General features: G+C 50.6%; 1 long non-coding RNA gene across 1 annotated transcript; it reads left to right on the forward strand.

Moving 5' to 3' along the window:
- The first annotated feature begins 3114 nt into the window (after positions 1 to 3114).
- On the forward strand, positions 3115 to 4264 carry LOC134486211 (uncharacterized). The gene is made up of 2 exons (XR_015685008.1): positions 3115 to 3912; positions 4026 to 4264. It is a non-coding gene; the product is annotated as an uncharacterized LOC134486211 (long non-coding RNA).
- The last annotated feature ends 10688 nt before the right edge of the window (positions 4265 to 14952 follow it).

Consider the following 14952-nt stretch of genomic DNA (forward strand, 5'->3'; position numbering starts at 1 on the left):
CCATCCATCAACTCACCCATTCATCCATAAGACCATCTATCCACCCACATATACTTTTATCCACTTATCCATCCATCCATCCATCCATCCATCCATCCATCCATCCATCTATCCATCAACTCACCCATCCATCCATAAGTCCATCTATCCACCCACATATACTTCTATCCACTTATCCATCCATTCATCCATCCATCCATCCATCCATCCATCCATCCATCCACACATCTACCCACTCATGGATCCACACATCCATCCGACCATTGGCCCTTCCTTCTTTCAACTTTTCATCCATCCCTACTCCTCCCCTCATCAGCAGCCCATCCCTCCCAGCTCTCACCCTCCCACCCACAGCGTCTGGGGATCTTTCTCTGGGAGCGCTGTGGTGGGAGTCAGGAGAAGTGCACGTAATTAGGCTCCTATTTATTTGTTGTTCCAAGAAGGCTAATTGTGAGGTTTGTAAACAGCCCTTTGATGGCGGGGAACTACTTAAGAGGACAGTTAAATAAACCGCCCCAGTGCACACAGTCTGGCTACTCAGATGGGAGATGCGGGCCTGACGAGGGTAACGGGGCATAGTCAGCAGGAAAGTCAGCATAAAGGATGGTCACCATAACCTCACGTGTGGGTGCACGCATGTGTGTACACCACACACGCACACACACACACACAGTGTAGTACCTGTACCTGAGCACCACAGGCCTGGGAAATGTCACCCTGTGTGTGCACTGTGCATGGAACTGGAACCCCTAAAGAAGAAGCAGGGACTCAGGGGCCACACTGAACTAACCCTGTCTGTGCAAGAGTAGCCATGACAGAAAGAAACACACATGCTCTCAGTGTGCCAGCCCCTGCACCCAGTGCCTCTGTGTACTGTGGGGTTAGCCCTGCCGCTGCCCCTACTCTAGAAGGAAGTTAGGAAGCCCAGAATGTAACATCCACTCCTGAGACTCCTGTGAGGGAGAGCAGATTGTTACAAAGTTAAATGTTTGGACACAAAGTCTTGCTCTCAACAGCTGCTCAGGTTCTGTGAGTTTAGTCTACAAAGGCTCACACATAGTTGGCCAAACATTTGAAAAAAAAAACCCAATTTCTCCTCCTTTGAATATTTAAAAATCTTTTACAGTTTTAAGCTATTAGTTTTCTTCTGACTTGTCCAGATGTCGCAAAGCTTTCTCCCTGAGGAAGGGACTCAGAGTGGCAGTGACTCGGAGAACACCAACTGTCTCTAGATGGTGCTGTGCCAATAAAACTTTATTTATAATAGGTGGCAGCTGCTGGGGCTCAGGGCTGGAGTCTGCTGATTGCTGACATGGGCAGCACATACCAACTGTGACAGAAGAATGGGGACTGACTGGAAAGAGCATCACAACTGATGGGAACTTTAGTGGGATCCTGGAATTCAGACCTGCATTTCTAAGACTATTTACTGAGCCACATCCCTGGCCCCACTGGAAGATCATGAATTTTTCTTTTGAAATAGCCCTGACTGTCCTGGACCTTGATCTGGCCTTGAACTCACAGAGATCTACCTGCCTCTGCCTCCCCAATGCTGGGATCAAGGGCATGTGCCACCAGCACCTGACAACATTTTCCTTCATAATTAAAAGTTGCATCTGGGGGTTGGGGATTTGGCTCAGTGGTAGAGCGCTTGCCTAGGAAGCGCAAGGTCCTGGGTTCGGTCCCCAGCCCCGAAAAAAAGGAAAAAAAAGTTGCATCTGATTATTTATGCGCGAGGGTATGTGCACGCATGCATCTACTCAGAGCACAAATTTCAGGAGTTGTGTCTCTCCTTCCAGCAGATCCTGGGGATTGAACTCGGATCTTCAGATTAGGCAGGAAGCTCCTTTACCTGCTGAACCAAGTCGCCAGCCCACATGAAGCATTTTCAAAAGAAGTTTCACTTGGGCCATTTGCTTTTCGAACTTTCCAGACACCACGGACCATTTACCCAGGCAGGTTCTGAAGGAATTTGCAAGCTCCTTAAATTAAGTTATGGTCAATCTTGATTGTCGTCTTGACTGAATTAAGACATGTCTAGTGTGTTGAGAGTGTGAGTGTGCCTCTCAGGATGTCTGAGGAGGTTTCCAAGAGAATTGAGGGCAAGTCCCATCCTGAGTATAGTCAGCGTCTTCTATCCCAAGGACGTGGGCTGAGTAGAAAGGAGGAAAGGATGCCCTGACCCGAGCTGAGCATGGATGTCCACCCCCTCCCCACGACGCGCTCCTGGTCCTCTCAGATGGGAGCAAGCAGTTGTGCCTGCCCCTACAGCCCCAGCACTGCTGCTCACCATAACTTTTCTGATATAATAGACTGCGTTCCTGAAAACAGTGAGCCAGCATAAACTCTCCCTCCATGAAGCTGTCATAGTGTGTGTGTGTGTGTGTGTGTGTGTGTGTGTGTGTGTGTGTGTGTCCTCTGCTTGGTTGGCCCCTATCAGGGACAGCAAGTATGTTAAAGGTCTTGGATTAATTTTGACACCAAAATGTGTAAACTTTGGACTTAAAAAAAATGACTGCAGCCAGAAGATGATGAAGCACACCTTTTATTCCGGTACTTGGAGGCAGAGTCAAGCAGATCTCTGTGAGTTCGAGGCCAGCCTGGTCTACATAGTGAGCTCCAGCCTCTTGTGGTGCAGTTCTGTGCCCACCCCCAGCGGCTGTTGAGTGACTTCGAGATGGTATGTGGCTTGGGCTGCCCTGGAGTTAAGAACAAGGAAGTGAGAGGAGGCAGGGCAGGGTGTGACCGAATGTTCTTGGGGCTGGTGGGAACAGAGCTGGGTCAGACAGATCCCCTTTCTGCTATCCTCCTCATGCCTTCATTTCCAAGTCTAGAAAAGCTGTGGGCCTAGAGAGGCACCAGGGGCACCAGGCAGCACTGGCTGAAGTTAAAAGACAAGTGAGAGGCAAGCACTCAGTTGCCACAAAGTCCAACAGCCTGAGTTCAGTTCCCGAGACCCACACGGTGGAAGGAGAGAACCAACTCCTCCGAGTTGTCCTCTTAACCTCCACATGGCGATGTGGCATATACCCAGCCCAAGTGAGATCCTGGGAGAAAATATTCAGAATATAAATATAGTTAAATGACTTGTTTCTACAATATGTAGAGAGTACTTGCAGAACAATAGCAAGCAATAGCATATCCTCTATAGAATCACAGATAGTGTGGGTCAATTCGTGGGAAATGGCAGAGAGATAAAGAAGTGTGGAAGACCTTTGCCCTTGTTGATCAGGAGAACACAAATTCAGATAGCAATGAACAGACATTCCTCATTCCTTAGGTCCACTTAAGTAGAAGATAGAGGATACAAAGTATACTTTCCAGGAAACTGCTTTCCAGGAGAACCAAAATGTGTGTTTTCTACAGCTTGGCTCTCTCTTCCGTTTTCTCCCTTAGAGAGGCATCCACACATAGGCACAAGCAATGCAGCCCAGGTGGTGCTCTGGGATCTCCATCTTGGGTGCCTGCCCACCTTCGTCACTGGCAATGAGCCTGCAGGAGTCCTGTGCTTGCAAGCATCCCTTGCAGCTAGGTCTCCAGGAGCAGATGTGCCCGCCCAGTCTCAGAAGCAGGGGTGGAGCCAAGCAGGCTCACCAACCGGGCAATAGGAAGAGACTTCAAACACTAAACCGACCGACCTTGAGCCTGACCTTCGGCCACTCTTCTCAAAAATGGCCTGACTTAGCTGAAATTTGTCACTGAAACTTAGCACTTGTTCCAACATGCCCAGGTCACACACAGTAACTTGAGGAATCCTCACAAGCATCCTGTGTGACCAGCACCAGGTCAAGGAACACACTCCAGGTCCCCAGAGTCCCCCTGGTGTCTCTTCTTATGATGACAAGCCACTCTCCATGAGGGAGCCATGCCTATCTCCAATACCACCCTGGTAGTGTGAGATTGCAGGAACAGGTAGGTCTGTGTCCCCATCTGTGCCTGTAGTCATTAGAGTGCATGCATGTGCATGTGTGCATGTGTGGTCATTCCTCCTCATCTCTGACCTCAGCCCACCCTTCGTCCTACAGGTGTACCTGGTATGTTCTTGTCAGGAGCTGGTTATAAAAAGGCTGCTGTGAATGTCTTTACCCTGTCTCCCATGGCCGTCTAGCGGATCACTTTGGCCATCCATCCAGGTGTAGAGAGGGCCTCTAAACTCGTCCTAAACTGTGTTACCCTGTGATCAAGGATGTGAAACACTTTGCACAGTGGCTGGTCCTTTGCACAAGTTCTGTGATAAAGCACCACCCCCTAAGAGCTTACTGAATTCTCTGTCTGTCAGCCTCTTCCTCCGGTATTTGCAATGTTCTTCTGTTTGGTTACCCCACCTGCCAGGGCTGCCCCGAGAAGCAAAGCCAACAGGAGATGCTCATCGCAGGGGCTCTCTCCATGGGTCTGCTGCAGTTTTCCAGATTGGTGTCCGTGCTCTGACGTGGAAACGACTGATGATGTTGGTGTGTGCGTATGTGTGCACGTGTGTGTGTGAATACTGGCTTGAATCCACTTACAAGTGGCATAAATAACCCAGGGTGGGGTGTTGGCTGGTTTCACATATCATCTTGGCTGGGTAGTGGTGACCAGTTCCTACTTGTGAAGGATGGCTGTGGTTGTGGTAAAAAACGTCTACACAAATTACCAGCCCAGTGCTGCGGCATACATCTGGGAGGCTGAGGCAGGAGAGCTGCAAGTTCTGCTTTGGGGCATGTAGTGGGGCCTTGTCCCGAAAACAAGAGAGAAGGAAAGGTCAATAGGACAGATGGGTCTTGTCCGATCAGGTGGGGGGCTGGAGCACAAAGCTTCAGTGTCTCACGAAGAGTCAGCCTTGAGGCGTCATGCAGAGAACTCCCAGAGTGTCTGACCGACTGGCTCAACCCGGGAGCTATGAAAGTATAGGCGCTCAAGCAGTCAACAGATGCAATGAAAATGCACACAGGGCTCCATGAGATGGCTCAGCTGGTAAAGATGACCCCCAGACAAGCGAGGTGACTGGTTTGGATCTCAGGGTCCACATAAAGGCGGACACGGAGAATGGATTCCTAAACCTGCTCAGATTTAACTTATCCTGAGTAACGAGGGAAGGTCTCAGCCCATGTCTGAGGATCTTCAGAGTGAAATTAAGAGTTTCTGAGGAAGAACATTTTCTATTTGTGTAGAAACTGTCAGAAGAAGGAAGCCAAGGGGAATTTTAAATGAGAGCTTTAGCATTAAAAGTGATTTTTTGGGGTTGGGGATTTAGCTCAGTGGTAGAGCGCTTGCCTAGCAAGTGCAAGGCCCTGGGTTCAGTCCCCAGCTCCGAAAAATAGAAAAGTAAAAAGAAAAAAGTGATTTTTTTGAAAAAAAAAAGTGATTTTTTTTTGAAAAAAAATTGTTTTAGGTACACTTCTTTAATCTCAGCATCAGGGAGGCTCAGGCAAGCTTAAAGCCAGGCAGGTGTTCATAGTGAGTTCTAGGCTAGCCAGGGTTACATAGTAAAGCCTTTCCCAAGCCATCCCCTACCCACATACACCAAAGATTTATCATTAAGAGTGTGTGTGTGTGTGTGTGTGTGTGTGTATCTGTGTGTGTCTCTGTATGTGTGTGAACCTGTGCATACAAGTGCAGGTTCACTCAGAGGCCAGAAGAGGCCCCTGGGACCCCTCGGACTAGAATTACAGTCAGTCTTGGGAACTGAACTCAAGTCCTCTTAAAAGGCAGTGTGCTCTCCTAACTGCTGAGCCATGCCTCTAGACTCAGGAAAAAAACAAAGATTTTTAAAATTATAAAAAAAATGTTCTGTATAAATAAAGAGAAGAAGAAAGCTTCAGAGAAAAGTAAAGAAATCCTGAAGTCTCCATTAGTCACCCACTGAAAATCTGCTGAGCCACTGTTGTGTGCCCACATGGATTAGGGGAGGGAGCGAGGAGGCAGGCTCCAGCCTCCTGGGGCCAAGGTCGTGGTGCAGACAGGCAATGGAGACTGGCTGACCTTCACAGGAGACCAAGAGGAATGTGTAGACTCAGGGATGAACTGGGATATAGGCTTTGCTTCACTAGGTGGCCAGAAAAAGCTCTCTAAGGTGACGTTTGAGCTGAGGCCCAAAGGAGAGGAACGCTTAGGAAAGAGCCACCCCGGGGACCAGTTCAGCAAGTGCAGAGGCCCGAAGCCCCATGCCACATACTCCATGGAGGACACCGCGATGCTCTGAGTTCTCTGGGAATTCAGGTGACCCTGGAAGGCCCCAGGAGCAGGGTGGGACCAACTTCAGAAGGGTAGCAAATTAAAAATGTTACCATTGGGGAACTGAGGATTGGTCAGCAGTGAAGGGCTGCTTTAACATTCTGGAAATCAGGGGAAGTCGGCGGGCGGCTCCAGCTGGCCAAGTGCTCAAGCACAGATATTCCCCATCTGTAGGGAACAGGAGTGGAGAACAGGGGAACTGGGTGGGGTGTCTGGCAGCAGCCACTATGTGCTGCAAACTTCTACTCAGTCTTCAGAACCCAGCATACGTTCACCCTCCCAGGAAGGCCTTCCAGACGGTTCTGAGCTAGCCAGTCAGCTCCTACCACCTGCTTCTCACAGGAACCTGCAATGTTTGCTTCCGTCTCCACGGACAGCGATTCTGTTTATGCCCCCGGAGTGGACACGTAAGCACAGGGGTAACATTCCAGGTCAAGAACAGAAGACAGGAGAGTCCGTGCTCTCCCTGAACTAATGCTTATGGATTCTGTGTCTCCAAGGCCTGGCCTCCAGGATATGTCCAGGCAGAGGGACCTCATGACATTTCTGCCCACTACCATCTCCCCTTCCTGCTGAGTTTCCTTGAGGGACACTTGGGTCAAGCTCGTCTTTAAGAGGCCTGGAGAGTGGTTAAAAGGCTCTGAGGCTGTGAAGTCCTGCCCCAGGGCTTCAGAACGAAGGGCTTTGGCTAAGCTCTCCTGATATTGGGAGGTTATTGAAAGTCGGGCCAGCCGCAAGGCATGCTGGGAAGACTTGGTCACTATGTCCACCAAGGAGGAGCAACAGGAGCCCTATAGTCCTCAGGATGGGAGGGCCATAAACGTGACAATGCACAGGTTAGAATGACAGAAAGGGACATGCAGACCTAGGAGGGTTGGAGCTTCAAACACAGGAGGGAGAGAAAGACAGGGGGCTGGGTAAGTGTCAAAGTGCGGCTTAAGGGCCTAACATCCTCGTGAGGCCTTACACGTACTCACTGCCTGCCATAGGCATTGGGAACCTATGAGAGGCCAAGGCCCCGCCCACCCCATGGCTACCCTATGGCCCAGGCTGGGTGCCTTGGTCTCCACGGCCCTTCTACTCTGAAGCCATGTTCTCAGATTAAACATGAGGACCTGGGGAACCTGAGGCATGGTGGCGAAGACCATGCACAAGGCTTGCCAACGCTCCAGGGGTAGAGTAGGCTTGTGCCTCGGTACACAGATCTGGCCCAGAATCTTTGGCTGCCTCCCCTCCCCCTCCTCCCCAGTGCTGCCCTCTGAAGCCCTTTGACCCACTCAGCCTGTCACCCTGAGATGTTGTTTCCCATAAATCCCTCCTGGTCTTTTTTTTTTTTTTTGAAACCTCAGCTCACAAATAGATTCCACATCATAAGATCATAAGTCAGAGTGGCTTTTGGAGGCAGAGGAGTGCTTTGTAGCAAAGGTCACGGCTGTCTCAGGTGTGTTTATTGACAGTTTAAATTGCCCCTCACTTCCCAGGAAGGTGGAAGTCTTAAAATTACTTCTCCCTCAACCCAGCGCCGCCCAGGCCCGGAAGTTCTGAGTCGCCTCACACTGAATTATTAATTATGATTTTCGTCTGTAATTGTCCACCTGGAGTATGGACCAGCAGGCTCTGGCTTGCCTGACCTTAAAGATGAAAACTCAAAAGGCTCCTGAAGATCAGTTACCTCAGCCAGTAGAACTGCTGTGTGACCCTGGGCAAACACATTTCCTCTCTGGGCTGCTCTTCCTGGTTGCAGAAAAATAGGTGAATCCCCACACCCCCAAATCCTGGACCACACGTGTGGTGTGGAAGTGAAGGGTTTTGCTAGCAGGGATATTTTAACCTTTCTGTTTGGAGATAGTGTCTCGCCATGCAGCTCTGGCTGTCCTGGAACTGTGTAAACCAGGCTGGCCTAGAACTCACAGAGATCTGCCTGCCTCTGCCTCCTGAGTGCTGGGATTAAAGGCACGCACCACCGCCACCCAGCTAGGAGGGACACTTTCTAAACTGTATTCTTAATTTCAAACTTGAAAGTGGGATCCTGGTGCACTGCAATTTTAGGTTTAGTTGGTCCTGGGGGAGGAAGAGAAATGGACACTCAGCCATTTTCCACAGGGCATCCCAAAGTCACCTGGAGTCAACATCTATCCCTTAGAGGACCGGAACAATTAAGGGGCGAGGCACCAAGAAAGGCCAGGAAGAGAGCCAAGAAAGTCACTTCTCTTATAGTCCATAGGCCAGAGATGGTCACAGGGTTCTCAGGTGCAAAAGCAGTTGGGAAATGTAGTCCCCGACTAGGCAGCTACTAACTTACAGTGACCACTGTCCTTTGGTGCAGCTCTCTCTCTCTCTCTCTCTCTCTCTCTCTCTCTCTCTCTCTCTCTCTCCCCCCTGTCTCTCGTCTCTCTCTCTCTCCCCCCTGTCTCTCTTTCTGTCTCTGTCTTTCTCTGAAATATGGCTGGCCTGGAACAAGCAGAGATGTGACACTCACTCCTTTTCTTTAGTTGCATTTTTATTTATTTGCGTGTGTGTGTGTGTGTGTGTGTGTGTGTGTGTGTGTGTGTGAGAGAGAGAGAGAGAGAGAGAGAGAGAGAGAGAGAGAGAGAGAGAGAGGAGGGGAAGGGGGGACAGCGAGGCAGAGGGAAGGGGAGAGGGAGGGAGATGAGTTCCTTTGCTTGCTGCAGTTCATGTGTGGGAGTCAGAGGACAGTGTCAGCAGTCAGCTCTCCCTCACACCCTGTGGGTCATCAGGCTAGATGGTTAGTGCCTTTACCTGCTGGGTCTCAGTGTTCTCTTTTCAAAGGAATTATGCATAGGAAAGGAATTTCATCCCCTTAATTGTTAATGAGTCAGAACACAATGTGTGACTTCCTACCAGGGAGAAGGCTCCTGTAAGGTCTGACACGTTCCTGTGAGGGGGTCCAGTGTGGGCAGAGGACGGACAAACAGATAGAAGGATAGACATTCAGATGAGCAGAGCACAGAGAGCCTGGAGCCAGAAAGACTGTGCAATGAGTCCCAGTGACTAAGCTGAGGAGGCCTGCCAGCAGAAGGGAGACCTTCTGAAAACAGTGCAGGGCTGTCAAGCGTCCCGAGAAAGAACAGCATGCCGACCCCAACCTCGCTGCACGTGAAGCACTGAGGGACTGGTAAGATGGCTCAGTGGGTAGTGTTCGCTGTGTGAGTGCACGCATCCAGATTGGGATCTAGAGCACCCTATAAATAGCCAAGTGTCATGGGGTTCACCAGGAGCTGAGTTCCTGGGGGGAGGGATGGAGATGGGAGAATCCAAGGACTCCCATCTTGTCTAACCAAATCGGATCGCTTCAGGCCATTGAGAAACCCCGCCCCCAAAAGATAAGATGGCTGGAGCCCGGGGAAGATCGGCCAGTTTGGCCTCTCAAACACACATCATAGGAAGAACTATTGAGGTGGAAAGGCCTAGTTAGGGAAAAAGAGGAGTGGGCTAGCCTCAGAAGGCTGAGCAGGAAGCTCCGAGATGTGGGCATCTGAAGAACAGCAGAGAACGGGGGAAATGGAGAGCTGGGGAGATGGCTCAGTGAGCAAGCTTGAAGACCTGAGTTCGGATCCCAGCACCCAGGTCAAAGCTGACCATGGCTAAGGCATTGTGGGCTTAGATCACAGGAGCTTGCTGGTCAGCTGATCTGACTGAAACCACTTCTGTGCATTGAGAGACCCTGCCTGAAAACAGGGTGACAGAGACAGGCAAGTGACATCATCCACTGTGTGTGCATGTGGCACTGTCAGTGCACATGCAACAGAACACACAGTGTACACACATGTACACACACACACATACATTCTCAGTGCACATGCAACAACAATGTACACACATACACAAACACCACACAATATATACATGCTCACACACACCACACATACACACCATCATATATAAACACATCACACATCACACATACACACACCACCACACATATACATACCACCACACAGTACCCATACATACCACACACACACCATCATATATACATGCACACTACCACACAGTACACACACCACACATACACCACACACCACACACACCACACATACACCACACACCACACACACTTATCACCTTATATACACACACCACACACCACACACCACACACATACATGCACCACCACACATATACATACCACTACACAGTACCCACACATACCACACACACACCATCATGTATACATGCACACCACCACACAGTACACACACACCACACATACACCACATATACCACACACACACACACACATCACAACCCATATATATATACCACTATACAGTACACATACCACAGACACACCTTACACACATACAACCATCATATATACACGCACACCCCACACACACCACACACCACACACACACACAATCTTATATACACCACACACACACATACACACACACACACACACACACACACACACACAGGCAAACTTGGTCAGTGGATTCATGGAGAGTCGAAGATTATGTCCTTTAAAGGCCCCATTACAAAGACGGCAAAGCAGAGCCAAGGGTGTGGGCTCCACGGTAGAGTGCTAGCCTCACACGCAAACCCATCTGTTAAAAAGGTAAAGTCAGCTGTGTGTGGCACCGCGTGCATGTAATCCCAACACTCTGAGGTGCAGGCAGAAGGAAGAGTTCAGTGAGTTTGAGGCCAGCCTGGTCTACGTGGGACCAAAGAAACAGAATGCTGGACATGGTGGCATGGACCTTAGCTCTCGGGAGATTGGAGCAGGAAGATCGTGTGTTCAAAGCCAGTCTGGGCTTTATAGAAAGTTCTAGGCCAACTTGGGTACCCAGCTAGATTCTGTTGCAAACAACCACCCTAACAGGAAGTGAACAGGAGACAGCAGAAGGGAGGGAGTAGCGGGGAGGGCATACTATCATCTGTGCTGGAAATTCTGTGATTTCAGTCAGTTATCAGTAGCTTCATATTCACCTAAGTGCTTACAAAAGACAAGGACCCCAAACTCACGGAAGGACTAGAGTGACAGGAACACTGTTAGGTATTCAAAGTGGTGGTTTGAAAGTGACCTAGAGGCATGGCACGGGCACTCTGGACATAGCTGGAATTTATGTTAACTCAACCTGTGGCACACTGATCAAATCCCTGCCTTGAGATCAGTAAAGACAGCTCCTTGTCTTGTGGCCGCGGGTGACATGACCATGGGCCCGCTGACAGAGCACCACTGTGTGTGAGGCAAGCGCCCTCGTAGCTCACAGCAAACACCAGCCCTCAGAATTATGCTGAGCCAAACAAGCCAAAACCAGAGGTTATACACTGTGCGATGCCATTTATAGAACATTCTAGAAACCGCACAATTATGGAAATGGAGAACAGATTAGCGGTTGCCAGGGTCAGGGTCAGGGTTGGGGTGGGAAGTGGGTTTGGTAGGGAAGAGCAGAGGAGGGGAGACTCTGTGTGGAATGGAATGTTTTAGATATCCATGGTGTTACTATAGGAGTCCTGGTAGGGGTAATGTGCTGTGGGTTTGTTGAATGTCATGGCCTAACGAGACCCCGGGGAAGGGCACTTAAGTCTGTGATAATCCTGGAAGGAGATATACTTCATAATAACACTGTGTGACCCTCTCTGCCTACGACCTGTTGAGAATGGCTGTAACCTTGGGACACAGAGGCATCTCAGAAACCTGAGGGGTTACATTGTATCCTGCCTGTCTTCTGCTCAGGCCTCAGTTTCCCCACTTGTGCTGGGGCTGCCATTGAACCACACAGCGCAAGTGCTCACCTCTAGCCGCTGGTCAGGGAATGTGGTTGTAGGTCAGCCAGTGACTATGGAGGCCTGACCTCAGGATGTCCTTGAAGACTCTCCAATGAATCAAGCTCTGGGGCTCCCTGAGTTCTTCCTCCGGGACAAGGCTACTGAGTGGGTCCACTTCTCGGCCTACACTCTGGACTCTGGTGTGCGTCCTGTGGAGACTTCTCAGGGGCGTGTGTTCTCAGGAAGCCTCACCCAAGGTCTGTTCTCTGTGGGGCCATTGAGGCAACAAAGAGGATGAGCCCCTGAAGTTCTTATTCTTACAATTGTCATGAACAATGGGTCCACTGTCCCCACTTGACAGAGGCTTGACGGGCAGGTGGCCTTGTCTTAGTGTTAGTGACATGCTCAGTCTGCCCCTCCAAGCCAAGCCTGAGTTCTTTGATTAAAACTGGTCTCTCTGGGTGTGGTGGCAAATGCCTTTAATCCCAGCACTTGGGAGGCAGAGACAGGTCGGACTCTGTGAGTTCAAGGCCAGCCTGGTCTACAAGCAAGTCTAGGATAGCCAGGGCTATATAGAGAAACTCTATCTTAAAAAAAAGAAAGAAAGAAAGAAAGAAAGAAAGAAAGAAAGAAGGAAGGAAAGAAGGAAAAGAAAAAGAAAAAGAAAAAAGCTGGCCTTGAATGGTTAAGGAGATAGTTTAGTGGACAGGAGTTCAGATCCCCCAGAACCCACACTTAGTAAGAATGGTGGGTACCTTTAATCTGAGGACTTGGGAGGTAGAGACCAGAATACTGCCATCCCCTTGCCCCCCTAACCCCAGGCTGACTAGACTACCTGAGTCTGTGAGCTCTGGGTCCAGTGGGAAACCTTGACTCAACAGATAAAGTAGAGAAGGGCCAAGGAAGGTACCTGACGTCAACTTTGGACATGCACACACATGCACACACATGTACACACATTCCCTCCATCACATGACATGCACCTTACACACACACACACACACACACACACACACACACACACACACACACTAACAGATGTATATGATACATGGATGTACAAATATAAATAAAGAAGTAAACTTGCCCAGGGGTGGCCCATGCCTTTAATCCTAACTCTTGGGAGGCAGATGGATCTCTGTGAGTTCTAGAACAAACCTGGTTCTAGCATGTTCCAGGACAGCCAGGGCTACACAAGGAAAAACAAAGAAACAAACCCAGCTTCCCGGTTGCCCATCCCTTCTCTGTCCTCCAAGCTCCACCTGGAGCTGTCACCTCTCTCCATTTTGGAGCCAATGATACAGAGTGACCAGGTGGAGCTGGTGGGGAAGGGGCACCCAGATCTTCACGAAGCTGTTGGAGGATGGCTGTCTCCTCTCTAGCTGTAGCTCCACTCACTAAGACCCCAATATATCAGGACTTGAGTGCGGAAAGAAACTTTTAAATGCTGAGTCAGCAACCCTTGGGGTTCTGGGTTCCCAGTTCAGGTGCCTCAGGGTGCTCTGGGCCTCAGTGTCTCACGTCTGGATCCATTAGCCAGCCAGAGCCAACACAGGTGGCCGGGGAAGTGGGGCGCCATTGGGAGAGATGGGGCTGGTGTCCCACCCCCTTCCCTGCGAGCGGCTGGAGGTGGTGTGGTAACAGCGGCGGCAGAGGCTTCCTTTTCCGGTGATGGTATTTACTGAAAAGCAACTCTGCTTTTAGCGGCAGAAGTTCACGGCCCCGGCCAGGCGCCTAAGCCAGCTCCTTCCCCAACCGCAGCAAGGAGAGCCTCACGGCCGGTTTCTATTTGGTGTTGAAGGAAAACCAAATACCACAGGCCCTGCAGAGGGCAGGGGAAGAAGCTGAGTCCCAGGTGTCGCCAACCGCAGTCCCAGCCCGGCGGAGGAGGGGTCCTCGCTCTCAGTTACTGGAAAGACAGCCGCTGGCTCAGAGCGAAACCTGCCTGACGATTCCTCTTTCTTTTACAAGAAATAGAAAGCGACAGCCTCGAGAGCTAGGGAGACGGAGCCACCGCCCAGGGCCCCTTGTCCCTGCCTGCTTCCCTCTGTTAGCCCCAGGGACCCCCTAAGCGGCTGCTCCTATTCCACTACTGAAAATCCACACCACGCAGGAGGGAGGGTGTGGCTCACTCAGGGGAGGGGTCTGGTGAGAGGGGTCACCTCTCTCCAAGTGACTTGGCGCAGATGGTATAGGGTGAGGGTAGCCTGCAGGGCCAGGAGACTCCAGAGAACGGGCTCCAAAGCCTCCTCACTGCCCAGTCTGGCCTCCTGACCTATGCCCACCCCGTAGGCATTTATTGGACTTGGCTTCGAGGAGTCTCAGAGTTCAGCCATGTTGTCTGTGTGACTGAGTGAGTGGCTTTACCTCCCTACCTCCCGAAGTCTCTTCAGTTCTGGAGGCAGTAGTGGGAGAAGGCAGGTTAAGCCTTCCTCTACTCGAGATACTTCCAAGGCTCCCACCTTCTTGACCGGAAAGCCAGCGTTCTCTCTGACAGCCTGGTGCTCCCGAGCCCGCTCTGGGTTCCCTCTCTCCTCTTTCAGTTCTCAATATGCTATTGGGTGTTAGTTCCTCTCCTTGAACCCACACTGCCTTAACTCTGTTCCGCCTGTGGCACCCCTGCCTCGGGGCCTTTTCGTCAGCTGTCCTTCCTGGACATACCCACCAGGCTTCCTCTGGAACTGAGCAGACCTCCGCCACCCTGTCCTAACGTGCTCCCTGAAGCCTGGGCCTGTGTTCGCCACAGCTGTTGCCCCTCTTTGTCGATACGGTGGGAAGGAGACTATTTCCCGCCATCCATGGTGGGCTCTGAAGGGCAGAGTCCAGAGTTCAAGTCAGGCTTGCCAGGGCTTGCTGAATGAATGGCTGTGGATTGCATGATAAGGAAGGAGGGAGATGAGCGTCACTCAGCACAGGCAGGAGTGGGCCTGGGCATTCCCCTGCCTCCTCGTCTTGTCTAAGATGGTATGTTAAGTCAAGTCGATAGCAGGCAAAGGGTCAAGG

This window comes from Rattus norvegicus, chromosome 3, assembly GCF_021556685.1.
Source record: "Rattus norvegicus strain SHRSP/BbbUtx chromosome 3, alternate assembly SHRSP_T2T, whole genome shotgun sequence".
Taxonomy (NCBI): Eukaryota; Metazoa; Chordata; class Mammalia; order Rodentia; family Muridae; genus Rattus; species Rattus norvegicus.